We start from the raw sequence: 15,309 nt of genomic DNA, 5'->3' as shown, positions 1-15,309 counted from the left end.
ACCCAGTTGTTGGGGCTGCGGGAGCACCAGCGGGTGCCAGCAGGAGACGGCCCTTCACTTGCTCCAACTGCGGCAAAGGCTCAAGAACGTCTAAGGAACTGAAGGTGCACAGGCGCATGCACACCAGGGAATGCCCCTACACATGCATCGACTGCGGCAAGGGCTTCGCCCAGTTCCAGCGGGCTGCGGTAGCACCAGCGCACCCACACAGGCGAGCGCCCCTCCACCTGCGCCCAGTGCGGCAAGGGCTTCAAGTCGTCCACGGACTTGATGTCGCACAGGCTTTGCGTACCGGGGAGCGGCCCTATACCTGCAGCGACAGCGGAAAGGGCTCACCCAATCCAGCAGCCTACTGGTGCACCAGCGCACCCACACCGGGGAGCGTCCCTACACCTGCGCCCAGTGCGGCAAGGGTTTCACCCCGTCTAGTCACCTGCTGGTGCACCAGCGCACCCACACCGGGGAGCGCCCCTTCACGTGCGCCCAGTGCGGCAAGGACTTCACCCACTCCAGCCACTTGCTGGTGCACCAGCGCATCCACACCGGCGAATGCCCCTACACCTGTGCCCAGTGCGGCATTGGCTTCACCCAATCCAGCAACCTGGTGCTGCACCAGCTCACCCACACTGGCGAGCGCCCCTACACCTGCACCCAGTGCGGCAAAGGCTTCACCAGCCCCACCAAGCTGCTGAAGCAACAAGCGCACCCACATCGGCGAGCGCCCCTACACATGCGCCCAGTGCGGTAAGGGTTTCACCCGGTCCAGCAACCTGCTGGAACACCAGCGCACCCACAACCGGCGAACGCCCCTACACCTGCGCCCAGTGCGGCAAGGGCTTCACCCAGTCCGGCACCCTGCTGAGGCACCAGCGCACCCACACCGGGGAGCGCCCCTACACGTGTGCCCAGTGCGGTAAGGGCTTCACCAGGTCCAGCAACCTGCTGCAACACCAGCGCACCCACATCGGCGAGCGCCCCTACACCTGCACCCATTGCGGCAAGGGCTTCAAATGCTCCTCCAAGCTGCTGTCCCACCAGCAGGTGCACGCCGGGGACCGTCCCTTCCCCAGCCCGGTGAGTGGAGAGCCCTTTGCCATGGCCTCCCACGGCCTGTCTCACCAGCACGTGCACACCAGTGGTCCGCCCTACAACTGCCCATACTGTGGTGAGCAGTTTGACAGCTCGCGGGGGTTGCGGCAGCACCGGCGGACCCACGCCGGTGAGCAGCTGCTCCCACTGTGACGAGAGCATGGGGGCTGCGGGAGCACCAGTGGATACACACCGGGGAGAGACCCTTTGTTTGCGCTGAGTGTGGCAAGGGTTTCACCCACATGCCCAGCCTGTGGTAGCACCGGCGTACCCACAGCGGTGAGCGTCCCTTCCCCTGCCCGTCCTGTGATAAGGGCTTCACCCTCCTTGACCACCTGCTGGAGCACCGGCGAGTCCACACCAGCCAGCGCCCGTTCACCTCTAGCACACTCCCTCTCTCGCTCCCTGTCTCTCACACACAGTCCCGCTCTCACACACACAAACACTCCCTCTCTCCAACACTAACAACACTCCCCCCCTCTCTCTCTCTCACACACACACACACAGTCCCGCTCACACACACAAACACTCCCTCTCACACTGACAACACTCCCCCCCTCTCTCTCTCTCTCACACACACACACACAGTCCCTCCCTCTCTCAAACACACTCCCTCTCTTCCCTGCTCTCTCTAACACATGCACTTTCTCTCTCTCTCTCTCTCTCTCACACACTCACGCACTCACGCCGAACACCTCTGCACGGTTCGCAATAACCAACCTGATCTCCCGGTGGATCAGCACTTCAACTCCCCCTCCCATTCCGAATCCGACATTTCTGGCCTGGGCCTCCTCCATGGCCAGAGTGAGGCCCACCGTAAATTGGAGGAGCAGCACCTCATATTTCACTTGGGCAGTTTGCACCCCAGTGAATATTGACCACTCTAGTTTCAAGTAGTCCCTACTTTCTCCTCCCCTTCCCAGCTCTCCCTCAACCCACTGGCTCCACCTCTTCCTTTCTTCTTCCCGCCTCCCCCACCCTCACATCAGTCTGAAGAAGGGTTTTGACCCGAAACGTTGCCTATTTCCTTCACTCCATAGATGCTGCTGCTCCCGCTGAGTTTCTTCAGCAATTTTGTCTCCCTTCAATTTTCCAGCATCTGCAGTTCCTTCTTGGGCATTTTATAGTGTTTTTTTTAACGAATGTTTTGACGCATTTGTGCCTTACGCAAATAAAGCAAGTTTATCCTGACCTCACTGAAATAATTTAATTTGGTCCGTAAATTAAAAATGGAGATTTGCTGAAAAACAGAAAGCACTCAAATTTAAAAGAGAATTTTCCCAGCAGAATAAATTCTGGGAAAATCCTAGAAGCTTGGTTTATACTAATCATTGAAACGATGTATTAACAATGTATTAACGTGCAACTGACGTGCAATGACAATAAAAGATATATTATTATTATTATTATTATTATATTATTAACAGAGAGATGTATTGTCTGGGCACAGTACCATATTAGATATCTGTCTGAACTGCCTGTCCCAGCTAAGGACAAGGTAGTGTCTTTCATCCAAGTCTTACAAGCTTGTTTTAGTTCACAGACGGATGCCCATTCTGGAACCAAGATGGAAGTCATTTGAGAACAAAATGGAGTTAGTTGTCGTTCCGGAATGGGCAACTGTACTGAAGCTGTGCCTAGATTTGAGAATAAGGCTGACATCGCAAATATATGTGTCCAGCCTCCTTTGTTTCCCTTAGGCTACGGATCTTTCACTCAGATTTAGAAGGTGTGTTTTATTGATAAGAAAATGTATAATGACTCTAACTTTCCTTTGTTCTTTGAGTGGAGCCCGAGAAGCACTGAGCAACGTGTGTGCTCTTTGTAGATCTCGCCACTCCCGTCTGGCAGATTGATTAAAATATTGCTTTGGTTTACCTTTAACAAGTTTGTTGCTGTCTGCTTTCTTTAAGAGACGAACGTTGACAACTGCGCTCTTTGGAATTCTTCAGAATTCATGTTGTACTATCAATAATGAAAGGAAATGCCAACCATCTCCAGAAATTATCAGAAATTATTCTCTCCTCCATGCATATCTGTAGCCGTAGGGGAGTCACACACCTCCCCACTACTTCAAAGATAGTTCCTGTACATGGCGATATCGTTTGGTGTTTGGCGGCTACAGACAGCCCGGCACTCGGGTGATTCACCCCATGTGTGGGTCGAGGGGGGGGGGTGAAGCACCCCAGTTGGGGGTCGGGGGGAGGGGGTGATTCACCACATGTGGGAGTCCGGGGGCGGGGGGTGAATCACCCTGGTGTGTGCGTCGGGGGGGGGGTGAATCACCCCAGTTGGGGGTCGAGGGGGGGTATGAATCATCAAGGTGTGTGGGGTGAGGGGGGGGAGGTGTGAATCATCCCGGTGAGTGGGTCGGCGGGGGCTGTGTCACCCTGGTAGGGGGCTCGTGGTGCCGGTGCAGTGCGGTCAGTGACTCTGGGTGGGCGGAGAGACCAGACTGTCCCCAACTCTGCTGCAACTGACGGGGATGTTGTCGGGTTTATGACCCCGTGTGTCCGCTGCCCAGAGCCGCGGCCCCGCTCCGTGTGTGTGTGCGTGTGTGTGTGCGTGTGCGTGTGCGTGTGTGTGCGTGCGTGTGTGTGTGCGCTGCCGACCCATAGCCCGTGACAGTGCGCTGGGAGCCAGCTTGGGGGAGTGAGGGATGGGAGCCCCTGTCCCACTTAGGAAACCTGAACCGAAACCTCTGGTGACCTTGCGCACCACCCAGGGTTTCCGTGAGGTTCCCGGACGTTCTGGTCATTCTCCCTAATGGTCAAAAGTGATTTCCGCGTAGTCGAGGCCTCTTCTATGTTCCTGCGATTATTTCAGCAAATTCAAAACCGGCCTCGACTAAAAATAGGTTGCCGTTTGGTCGAAGCCCGTGTAGTGGGGTCGCTATTTACTGACAGGCAGTCGAAGGCAATCTCCTTCGCTGACCAGCCATTTTGATTGGTTCATTGGAGTTTTCAGCAAAACTCCTATAGGATCCTATTGGATCTCCCCCTTCTCTCTTCCCTTCTCTGTCCGTCTCTCCCTTCTTTCCCCTTCTCTCCCTCCGGCCCGCGCTCTCTAAAGGACTTACGGTGGTCTGTGGCAGCCGTTTACCTTCCTCTTTATTGCGCAGACAGCTCTCCTCTGCTGTCCCTGGCCCCCACCTTCGTGATGTGTGTGTGTGTGTGTGTGTGTGTGTGTGTTTGTGTGTGTGTGTGTGTCTGTCTGTGTATGTGTGTGTGTGTGTGTGTGTGTGTGTGTGTGTATGTCTGTCTGTCTGTGTATGTGTGTGTGTGTGAGTGTATGTGTGTATGCGGTCTGTAGCAATGATCCTGTAGGATCTTTGGTCAGTAGATACAGCTCACGCTTCGGTTGAGGCTTTCCAGGCGAGTGACCAAAACCTCTGGTGACTCATGGAAACCTTGCGTAGGGCACAAGGTCACCAGAGGTTTCCGTTCAGGGTTCCTAAGTGGGACAGGGGAGGGTTGGGACGTGGCCAGCTTGGAGGAATACGAGGAATGGGAGGTAGCCAGCTAGGAGGATTAACGAATAGGGGGGGGGGGGTACTCACCTAGGGGGGTACCGGATGGGATGTAGCCAGCTTGGGGGGAGCAGGTATGGGGGTGGCCAGTCTGGGGGAAATGAGAGTTGTGAGGTCGCCAGCTTGGGGGAGTAAGGAATGGGAGGTAGGCAGCTTGGGGAGTAAGGGGAATGGGAGGTAGGCAGCTTGGGGAGTAAGGGGAATTAGAGGTAGCCAGCTGGAGGGAGTAAGTTTGTTGTTCTGCACATCGACCGGGACGTGATGACATCGCCCGTTCATACGCAGCCGCCAGAACAAACAGTGTACATACAGTGATGACAAACGCAATACATGCAATATCCATGCAGAACTGTGCAAAATGGTGTTGCAGAAAACCCGAGGTAGCACGGACGAGAGGGGCCGAAGGGGCCGTCTCCGGGCAGAGCGACCACCGACGTCGTTCGTGTGGAGTTTGCTCGCTTACCCCTCCGTGGTGGACCGGATGCGGGTCGGGGCAGGGGAGACGAGCTCAGCCTTCCGAGCCTCAATCCAAGCTCTGCCTTCCTCCCGCGCATCCTAGCCCCGACGGACCGAGTGCTGCCGCCTTCCTCCCCGGCCAACAACCGAGAGGAAACACACAGACGAAAACTCTTCCAACCCCCCGAATCCCTCAGGGAATGCCCCTGTCCTGTTTTTGAAATCAAGCCGTCACAATTGTGCAAGATCGGTCAGCATTATCTTTTTTTTTTAATTATATACTAGACTAAGTGGGACCCGTTGGGTCCTATGTTCACACGGGAGGGCTGGTCCCTCGACGCAATATTCCACCTCTCCACCAATTCCAATATTGGTGGCCAGTGGGGAGGGGGGGGGCTTTCTGGAGCGCTGGTATGGGTGTTGTTGGCTGCAGGGCCTACTGGTCTCCCGACGGCTAGTATGGACATTGTGGGCCAAATGGATCCTTGGGGTGGCAGCTCAGTCCCTCAAGCCTGATGCGCTGGCAGCTCAATCACGGCTGGCAGGCTGGCAATTGACTCACGGCTATTCCTTGAAATTACATTTCAAGTAGAAGGCCACCATATTCAAATCCATTTTCCAACCATTTTTAGGGAGAAACCACCATAAAACCACCATAAAACCACATAAAACACCACACTCACAGTTCAGTAGACATTCAGTGTGTTTAGTTGATTCCCAGCTCAGACAAAGTCGTGACCTCTCCCTCCTCCATCATGCAGAGACTGAGCCACACCCACACTTCTGGATTTTATAATCCCTCCCTTCATGGCGTGATTGACAGGAGAGAGATTCTCACTTTTTTTTAAACACTAATAACACTTTTATTTTTCATTGATGGGAAGAATCCTCTGCACCTGATGAACGAAGGGGGACTGAGTAAGATGGCCAAAAATCACAGCAGTAAGTGGTAGCGTTTTATCCAAAATCAATATAATGCAAACAGGAAATTGTCAAGTTTAGACAAACAACTATTTACAGGCAGTGCCTTTTCACTTCAACCCAAACCCCCAAACAACCATTTGCAGGCAGGGCCATTTTACTTCAAACAAATATTTTCATTTTCAAACCACATTAAGGGCACTCACAGTTGAGTAGACATATGTTCAGTGTTATTCAGAGCTCAGAGAGATGTGACCCTCTGGCTTCCTCCATGTTGCAGAGACTGAGTGAGGCACACCACTTCCTGGTTTTATAGTCCTTCCCCCTCCCTCCAGCAGGAGCAGCAGAGAGCATGGCAAAATAAACACTGATATCTCTCTGACTTTTCATCGATGGAAATAATCCTCTGGTCCCGGAAGGCGGAGGGGGGCTCTGAGCGAGGTGGCCAAATTGACGGCCGTAGGTGGCGGCGTTCTCTCGGAAATCACAGCACAGTGAGCCCAAAGCGGTCAAGATCAGGCTTTTAGTAATATAGACTAGGCCAACACGCGGTTGTGGCGTCACACACACACGACACAGCCATGGGGGGTGAGAGGCAAGGGGGAGAAAAAGGAAAAGAGAGGACGCGGGTAGAGAGGAGAGGACGGAAAGAGGCGGGAGAGAGGAGTGGGTAGAGAGAGGTGTAGCAGACTGTGTGAGAGAGGGGGAAGAGAGGCAGGGGGAGAGGAGAGGTAGCGGGGAGGGGGAGAGAAGAAGGAGAAAGGAGGGGAGAGAGGGGAGAGAGAGGAGGGGGAGAGAGTAGGGTGAGAAAGGTGTGCGAGGAGGAAGGGGGCGGATTGGGGAAGCGGCAGGGAAGAGCGGGGACAGCGGCGAAGACCGGGGGCAGCGGGGAAGAGCGGGGGGCAACGGGGAAGAGCGGGGGGGGGGGGGCAACGGGGAAGATGGGGAGGGGGGCAGCGGGGAAGAACGGTGCAAACGGGGGAAGAGCGGGGGCAACGGGGAGGAACCAGGGGACAGAGCGGGGAAGAGCGGGGGGCAGCGGGGAAGAGCGGGGGGCAGCGGGGAAGAGCGGGGGCAGCGGGGTAGAGCGGGGCAGCGGGGAAAGAGCGGGGACAGCGGGGTAGAGCGGGGGCAGCGGGGGAAGAGCGGGGTCAGAGCGGGACAGCGGGGGCAGCGGGGTAGTGCGGGGGCAGCGGGTAGAGCCGGGGGCAGCAGGGAAGAGCGGGGGCAAGCGGGGAGGAACAGGGGACAGCGGGAGAAGAGCGGGGGCAGGCGGGCATCGGGGGAAGTGGGTTTCAACGAAACGACTGCGTGGGGTGTTTGTGACGTCACTCGCAGTGGGTGGAACACCGCGCAGATCGCGCGCAGCAGATCCATTGTGACGTCATCAGCGAGACCATCTCGTTTACTTTCAATGTTTTCTCGGATTTGTGAACAGTTTCATAAATACACTCGAGAAATAAAGCACGAATTTTCTGATAAGGCTGTTTTGGACCAGGAGGAAAATCGCTACTGGAATATGTAACATTTTTACCTTTAGCACATCGTTTTTTCGATAAGATATGATTACAGACAAACATGACACCCAAGTAATAATAATAATAATAATAATAATAATAATAATAATAATAATAATAATAATAATAATAATAATAATAATAATAATAATAATAATAGTATATTATTCTCATTGCACATCAGTGCAACGAGATTTAGTATGCAGCTTCCAACCGATGTGAAAAAATAAATACAAATAAATAAACTGTGCGACGTGACCATCTGAGGGAGACAGTCCAGAGGGGATGGGGGCACTCTGGGAATGAAGCTGTTTCTGAGTCTGGAGGATCGGACGTAGAAGGCCTTGTAACATCTGCCGGAGGGAAGTAGTTCGAACAGTCCGTTACAAGGGAGTGAGGAGTCTTTATGGATGCTGACGTCCTTCCTGAGGCACCGTGCGTGGTAGATGCCCTCCAAGGCTGGTAGCTGTGTCCCAATAATCCTCTGCGCTCTGTGGACGACGCGCTGAAGAGCTCTCCTCTCCGCCTCCGTGCAGCTGAGATACCACACAGAGATGCCATATGTTAATATGCTCTCTGTGGTGCAGCGGTAGAAGGTTGTCAGCAGCTGTTGGGGTGGACCAGTCTTTTTTAATGTACTCAGGAAGTACAGTCGTTGCTGTGCCTTCTTGACCAGCGCAGCGGTGTTGGTGGACCATACGAGGTAGTCTGAAATGTGAGTGCCCAGAAACCTAAAGCTGGACACTCTCTCCACACTGTCCCCGTTGATAAAGATTGGATCGTATTCTCCATTATGGGACCTCCTGAAGTTGATAATCAGCTCCTTGGTCTTGGAGGTGTTTAGGGACAAGTTGTTACCTGCGCACCAGTCCGCCAGGTTCTGCACCTCCGCTCTGTAGTGTGTTTCATCACCGTTGGTGATCAGCCCAATCACTGTTGTGTCATCTGCAAACTTGACAATGCATATCGAATGCAGCAGCACAGTCATGTGTAAAGAGGGAGTAGAGCATGAGGCTCAGTACACAGCCCTGTGGTGTGCCGGTACTCAGGGTGACAGTGGAGGACAGGTGTGGGCCCTCTGCCTGCGGTCACTCCGTCAAGAAATTCACGATCCAGTCGAATATCGACGAGCTGAGGCCTAGCTGGTGGAGTTTGGTGGTGAGCTTGGTGGGGATGACCGTGTTGAAGGCAGAGCTGTGTTCTTTGAAAAGCATCCTCACGTACATGCCCTGTCTTTCCAGGCGAGTCAGGTCAGTGTGAAGAGCCAGAGATGTCCCTTTCAGAATGGGTCCCTTTCAGAATGGCAGGCAATGACTAGTGGGGTACCGCAAGGCTTGATCCTGGTACCGCAGCTATTTACAATTTTTATTAATGATTTAGATGAAGGGATAACAAGGAACATTAGCAAATTTGCAGATGACATAAAGCTGGGTGACTGTGTGAACTGTGAGGAGGATGCTATGAGAATGCAGGGTGACTTGCACAGGTTTGGTGAGTGGGTAGATGCATGGCAGATGAAGTTTAATGTGAATAAATGTGAGGCTATCCACTTTAATTACAAAAACAGGAAGGCAGATTATTATCTGAATGGTGTCAAAGGAAAAGGGGAAGTACAACAGGATCTGGGGGGTCCTTGTTCATCAGTGAATGAAAGTAAGCATGCAGGTACAGCAGGCAGTGAAGAAATCAAATGGCATGTTGGCCTTCATAACAAGAGGAGCTAAGTAGAGAAGCAAAGAAGTAATTCTGCAGTTGTACAGGGCCCACCCAAGTTGGCCACCGCCCGTGCCCCTTCCCCCCCCCCCCCCCCCCCCCCCCCACATGGAGTATTGTGTTCAGTTTTTGGTCCCCTAATTTGAGGAAAGTCATTCTTGTTATTGCGGGAGTGCAGTATAGGTTCACAACGTTAATTCCCGGGATAGCGAGACTGTCATATGCTGTGAGAATGGAACGGCTGGGCTTGTACACTCTGGAGTTTAGAAGGATGAGAGAGGATCTTATTGAAACATATAGGATTGTTAAGGGTTTGTAAGTCAAAGATAAATGGAGGTTTGGCTTGGCCAAATTTCTTGTTTTATTTCTGGGCAGTCCATATTAAAAACATGAATTTCTGGCTGGAAGAAATGGATCAACAACCAGATTGGTTAAGGATGGAAAAGGAAGACTGTTTACCTTTTGAAATTGGTCCGATCATATTTGCTCCCACAAAACTGCACAAAAAAACCTATAAGGAAAACCCCATAATACATAGTGGAATACGAATTTGGAAACAATTTTTTTAAAGTTTTAAAATTGAATAATATAACACTATGCCTTCCCATTGTAAATAATCCTTTATTCAAGCCATCCATTTTGGATAAGGGTTTCACACAATGGAAAAATTATGGAATTAAAAAGATTGGACATCTTTATGGGAAAGGCACTTTTCTTTCATTTCAAGAGTTACAACAGAATCATGGACTGCACTCAAATAATTTCTTCAGATATCTACAAATTAGAGATTATGTTAAATCTAATACACAAGTCTACAGGACTAGGGAACCAGAAATCCTTGATGAATGTTTGAACAAGCATCCAAACACATAAAAATTAATATCTTATATTAATAACACCTTCCTAAACAACGAGGTACCACCGACGGAACCATATAGACACACATGGGAAAATGAATTAGGTCATCCTATAACGAAAGATGTGTGGGACGAAAGTTTACAACATATACATCAATGTTCGTTAAATGCCAGACATGCTTTAATACAATTTACAGTCTTACATAGATTACACTACTCCAAAATAAAACTAAATAGAATCTTCCCACAAATCTCTCCTATTTGTGATAAATGTCTACATCTAGAGGCTAATTTGACACTTGTTTGCAAATTGTATAAAAATTAAACATTTCTGGACTGATATTTTTGAAATAATTTCAGAAGTTATTAATACAAAACTGGATCCAAACTCAAAATTAATAATACTTAGAATATCAGAGCAAAGTTTAACACTCCCAAAAAGCCAAATAAATTTCCTCGACTACAGTATAATAACCAGGAAAAAATATAAAAATTTTGGAAAGGCCCTACAACCCCCACAATTAAAATGTGGATTGTGGAAATGTCGGAGACCCTATATCTAGAAAGAATTAGACTTGTCTTAATGGACAAACAAGAACTTTTTGATAAAATATGGGCTCCATTCATTAATTATCTGACGGGATAGATTGGCCCGGCACGAACACCCAACTGAAACTTGAACTCAGGATTAGATGAAAAGTCATACTTTATAATCGACGAACCTATCTCCAATGACGTATTATAAGTAATCCATTTCACCTTTTTTGTTTTTTTGATATTTGTAACTTTTATTCCCCCTTTCTCTCTTTTTCTATATTAAAAAAAACACTAGAAGCAGAAGTAATCGACAATTGAAAATTTTAATAATGTATGGCTGATGTATATGAAAAGTTTTTTTACTATAATATGTAACTATACTCTATAGTATGTCTACTTCTAATAAAAATATCATAAAAAATCTAAAAAAGAAGGATGAGAAGGAATGCTATTGAAACACAAAAGATTATTAAGGGTTTGTGTAGATCAGTGCATGCTCCTTTAACATAGGAGTCTAGCGTATGAGCCGTGGTCGCTTTTGTTTCCAAGAGGAAGGATGTAGATCAGTGCATGCTCCTTTAACATAGTGACCTCACCACTACTAATCACTCCCCATTGTCTCCTGTATAATTGTAGCTTCCCGCACCACCAGTCGGCCTTCGTGGCCCTGAAGTCCAAGCTCGCACGCACCCCGACTTTAAAGTACTTTGACCTGAACAGGCCAATCGTCCTCACCTGCGATGCATCTCGGTTCGGCCTCGGTGCCGCCTGCCTGCAGCTCTATGACAATCGGCAGCTGCCTGTTTCCTACGCCTCTCGCACCATGACCCCTGCTGAGCAGCGCTACGCTCAGATCGAGAAGGAGCTCCTTGCCGTGGTGTTCGCATGCTCCAAATTCAAGGACTACATTCTGGGCAACTCCTTCACCATTGAAACTGACCACCAGCCGCTGGTCTCTATCTTGAACAAGCCCATCAACGCGGCCTCTTCACGTTTGCAGCGAATGATGCTGCAGCTCCAACGTTTCACGTTCGAAATTGTGTACCGCAAGGGCAAGGAAATGTTCGTGGCCGACACATTGTCCCGTGCGCCGCTCCCTTCCGTTGCCCGCCATCCATACGAATCGTCTGACCTGATGGTACTGAACATTAACATTGTTCCCTCTTGGCAGATGCAGTCCCTGGTCAAACACACTGCCGCTGATCCTGCCCTGCAACAGCTTGAGGGCGTCATCCGCCGTGGCTGGCCTGACCGACTTTCTTCCCTACCGGCTGGTGCCGTGCCCTACTTCCTGGTTCGGGACGAATTGGTGCTGCAGAACGGCGTGGTGGTGAAGGGTCACAAGGTCGTGGTGCCGGCCGCGCTGCGGGATCATTATTTCAAACCGCCCACAACGGCCACCCCGGGGTGGAGGCCACTTTGTCCCAGGCCCAAGCCCAGTTTTACTGGCCTGGCATGGTTCAGGACATCCGGGACAGGGTCTCCACCTGTGCTGCCTGCAACAGTCTCCGGTCCCATCAACAGCGCCAACCTCTCATGCAGCAGCCGGCTCCCGAGTTGCCGTGGATGGCTGTCGCCACTGACATGTTCGAATGGCGTGGCAAACACTTCCTGGTCCTGGTGGACTCCTACTCCAGCTGGTTCGAGGTGGACCAGCTGCCGTCCCTCACGTCTGCTGCCGTCATCGGGAAGCTTCGCCGCCACTTTTCGACCTTTGGTTCCCCGGTGACTCTCCAACCCGACAACGGCAGCCAGTTTACCAGCGCGGAGTTCGGCGCCTTCGCCACCCAATGGAACTTTCGCCACATCACCAGCAGCCCCGAGTACCCGCAAAGCAATGGCCTTGCAGAACGCGCTGTCCGCAGCGCCAAGGAGCTGCTGGAACATTGTCGGCTTGCTCATTCGGACTTCTACCTTGCCCTCCTCAACCTCCGCAACATTTCCCGGGACCCCGCACTCGGTTCGCCTGCCCAGCGCCTCATGTCCCGCACCACTCGACCCCCTCTCCCGGTCTCTCAGCAATCACTAAAGCCCTCGGTCCGCAGCCCTGCCGCTGTCAAGGAGCGCATCATCGAGAAGCAGGTCATCCAGAAGCGCTCCTTTGACAAATCATCCCGTCTCCTTCCCCGTCTGTTCCCAGGCCAGGTTGTACGGATGAAGTCCACCTCCGGTCATCACCGGCTGGCCGTTGTCGTTGGCAATGCTGACTCTCCCCGGTCATACCTGGTTGACTACGAGGGCACCGTGTACCGTGGGACACGCCAGCACCTGCTGCTTGTCAACGAGCCTGCTCCGCCCCCCGCAGATCCGTTTCCGCCGCCGATCCCTTCCCCACTGCCCGAAACTCCTCCTGCCCCTGTCACTCCTCGCATGCCCCGGACACTGCCCTCTCAGCTCTCTGTGCCCCGCACACGCCAGCCTCCTTCTCCTGCCTCACCTGCAGGTGTACCTGTTTCGCCCCCCCCCCCCCCGTCTCCTCCTTCCCCTGGGCGCTCTTCACCCGGGTCTCCCATCTCTGTCCCTGCCCCCGTACCTGCAGCTCCTGCGGTTGAAGGGGAAGGCGGGTTGCGCACCCGCTCTGGGCGGTTGGTCAAGCCGCCTGTCCGGTACGGAGTGTGCGAGTAGTCTGTATCATGATTGTCTAACTATTCCCTGCTTATGGTCTGATTCTAGCGTATGAGCCGTGGTCGCTTTTGTTTCCAAGAGGAAGGATGTAGATCAGTGCATGCTCCTTTAACATAGTGACCTCACCACTACTAACCACTCCCCATTGTCTCCTGTATAATTGTAGCTTCCCCACCTCCAGCTCGCTCTCTAGTTCCAGTGATGACCACGGACAGCTAGGGCATAATGTGTGTAGTGCCTTTAATAAAGATACTTAGTAAAAGACTTTGTGTGTCGAGCAAGTCCTTTTACAGTTTGTACACGCAAGAGGCAGGAAACAAGTTCTCGATGTTGCGGGACTCCAGAACCAGGGGCCACAGTTTCAGAATAAGGGTTAGAACGGGTATGAAGACACACTTTTTCACACAGAGAATGGCGAGTCTGTGGAATTCTCTGCCTCAGAAGGCGATTCTCTGGATACTTTCAGGAGAGAGCTAGATAGGGCTCTTAAGGGAGTCAAGGGATTTGGGGTGAAGGCAGGAACGGGAAAATTGCGGTGCTGGCTCAAAGGGCCGAATGGCCTACTCCTGCATCTTTTGTCTATTGAGGATCCCTGTGGGAGGAGGGGGAGCATTAGGTCCCAGTGCAGGCAGACCATGTGGTGTGAGAGTCTGCATTGTGGAGACTCCAGGTCTGGTCGAGGCCCGCGGGGAGTGGAATGGCACGCGGGCGAAGTGTTGCAAGTGCCGGTCAGCGGATGAATGGGATGGCAGCGAGGATCGGCGGCCCCAGCGAGGCAGCAAAGGCGGCAACGACCACGGGTGAGGTAACGCGGGAAGGTCCATGACAGCGGCATCCTCGGTGGTCCAGATCCGAGATCGGTTAGGAAGGCGGTGAGTTTTGGTGCTGCTCCTCGTGGCAGCAATGGCGTTGCGGGGTTGTCAGTGCCACCTGTCCCTTACTCCCCCAAGCTGGCTACCTCCCATCCCCCTTACTCCCCCTAGCTGGCTCCCTCCGATTCCCCCAAGCTGGCCACCTCCCAACCCCCTTACTCCCCAAGCTGGCCACCTCCCATCCCCCTTACTCCCCCAAGCTGGCTCCCTCCGATTCCCCTTACTTCCCCAAGCTGGCCACCTCCCATCCCCCTTACTCCCCCAAACTGGCTCCCTCCCATCCCCCTTACTCCCCCAAGCTGGCCACCTCCCATCCCCCTTACTCCCCCAAGCTGGCTACCTCTCATCCCCCTTACTCCCCCAAGCAGGCCACCTCCCACCCCCCTTACTCCCCCAAGCTGGCTCCCTCCCATTCCCCTTACTCCCCCAAGCTGGCTCCCTCCCAAACCCTACTCCCCCAAGCTGGCCACCTCCCATTCCCCCAAGCTGGCCACCTCCCATTCCCCCAAGCTGGGCACCCCCCATCCCTACTCCCCCAACCAGGCTACCGCCCATACCCCTTACCCACCCAAGTTGGCCACCGCCGCCCGTTCCCCTTGCACCTCCCCCCCAAGCCCTCCCATCCCTTACTCCCCCAAGCAGGCTCCCACCACACTGTCACGGGCTATGTGTCGGCAGCGCGCACACACACGGGGACGGGTGGAGCTGGGCCGCGGCTCCGGGCAGCGGACACACGGGGCCATAAACCCGGTAACGTTCCTGTCAACTGCAGAAGAGTTGGGGACAGTCTGGTCCGTCCACCCACCCAGAGTCACTGACTGTGCTGCGCCAGCATGAGGACCCCCCTACCAGGGTGATTCACCCTCACCCGACACACACAGCAGAGTGATTCACTCCCCCGACCCACAAATGGGGTGATTGAACCCCCACCCCCACATGGGGTGAATCACCCGGGTGCCGGGCTGTCTGTAGCCCCGCTGCTGCGTTTCAGCTGCCAAACACCAAACGATGTTGCCAAGTACAGGAACTGTCTTTGAAGTAGTGGGGAGGTGTGCGACTGCCCTACGGCTACAGATATGCATGGAGGCGAGAATAATTTCTTATAATTTCTGGAGATGGTTGGCATTTTCTTTCGTTATTGATAGCACAACCTGAATTATGAATTCCAAAGAGCACAGTTGTCAAAGTTCGTC

General features: G+C 52.7%; 1 long non-coding RNA gene across 1 annotated transcript; it reads right to left on the bottom strand.

Annotated features, from left to right (window-relative positions):
• Positions 1-31: 31 nt before the first annotated feature.
• On the bottom strand, positions 32-15,303 carry LOC116970518. Its single transcript, XR_004411170.1, has 3 exons — positions 15,293-15,303; positions 1,057-1,061; positions 32-79 (listed from the first exon to the last, which is right to left on the bottom strand). It is a non-coding gene; the product is annotated as an uncharacterized LOC116970518 (long non-coding RNA).
• Between the last annotated feature and the right edge of the window lie 6 nt (positions 15,304-15,309).

Source organism: Amblyraja radiata, unplaced genomic scaffold, assembly GCF_010909765.2.
Source record: "Amblyraja radiata isolate CabotCenter1 unplaced genomic scaffold, sAmbRad1.1.pri scaffold_979_ctg1, whole genome shotgun sequence".
NCBI classification, from domain to species: Eukaryota; Metazoa; Chordata; class Chondrichthyes; order Rajiformes; family Rajidae; genus Amblyraja; species Amblyraja radiata.
This window is presented reverse-complemented; position numbering and strand designations above follow the sequence as displayed.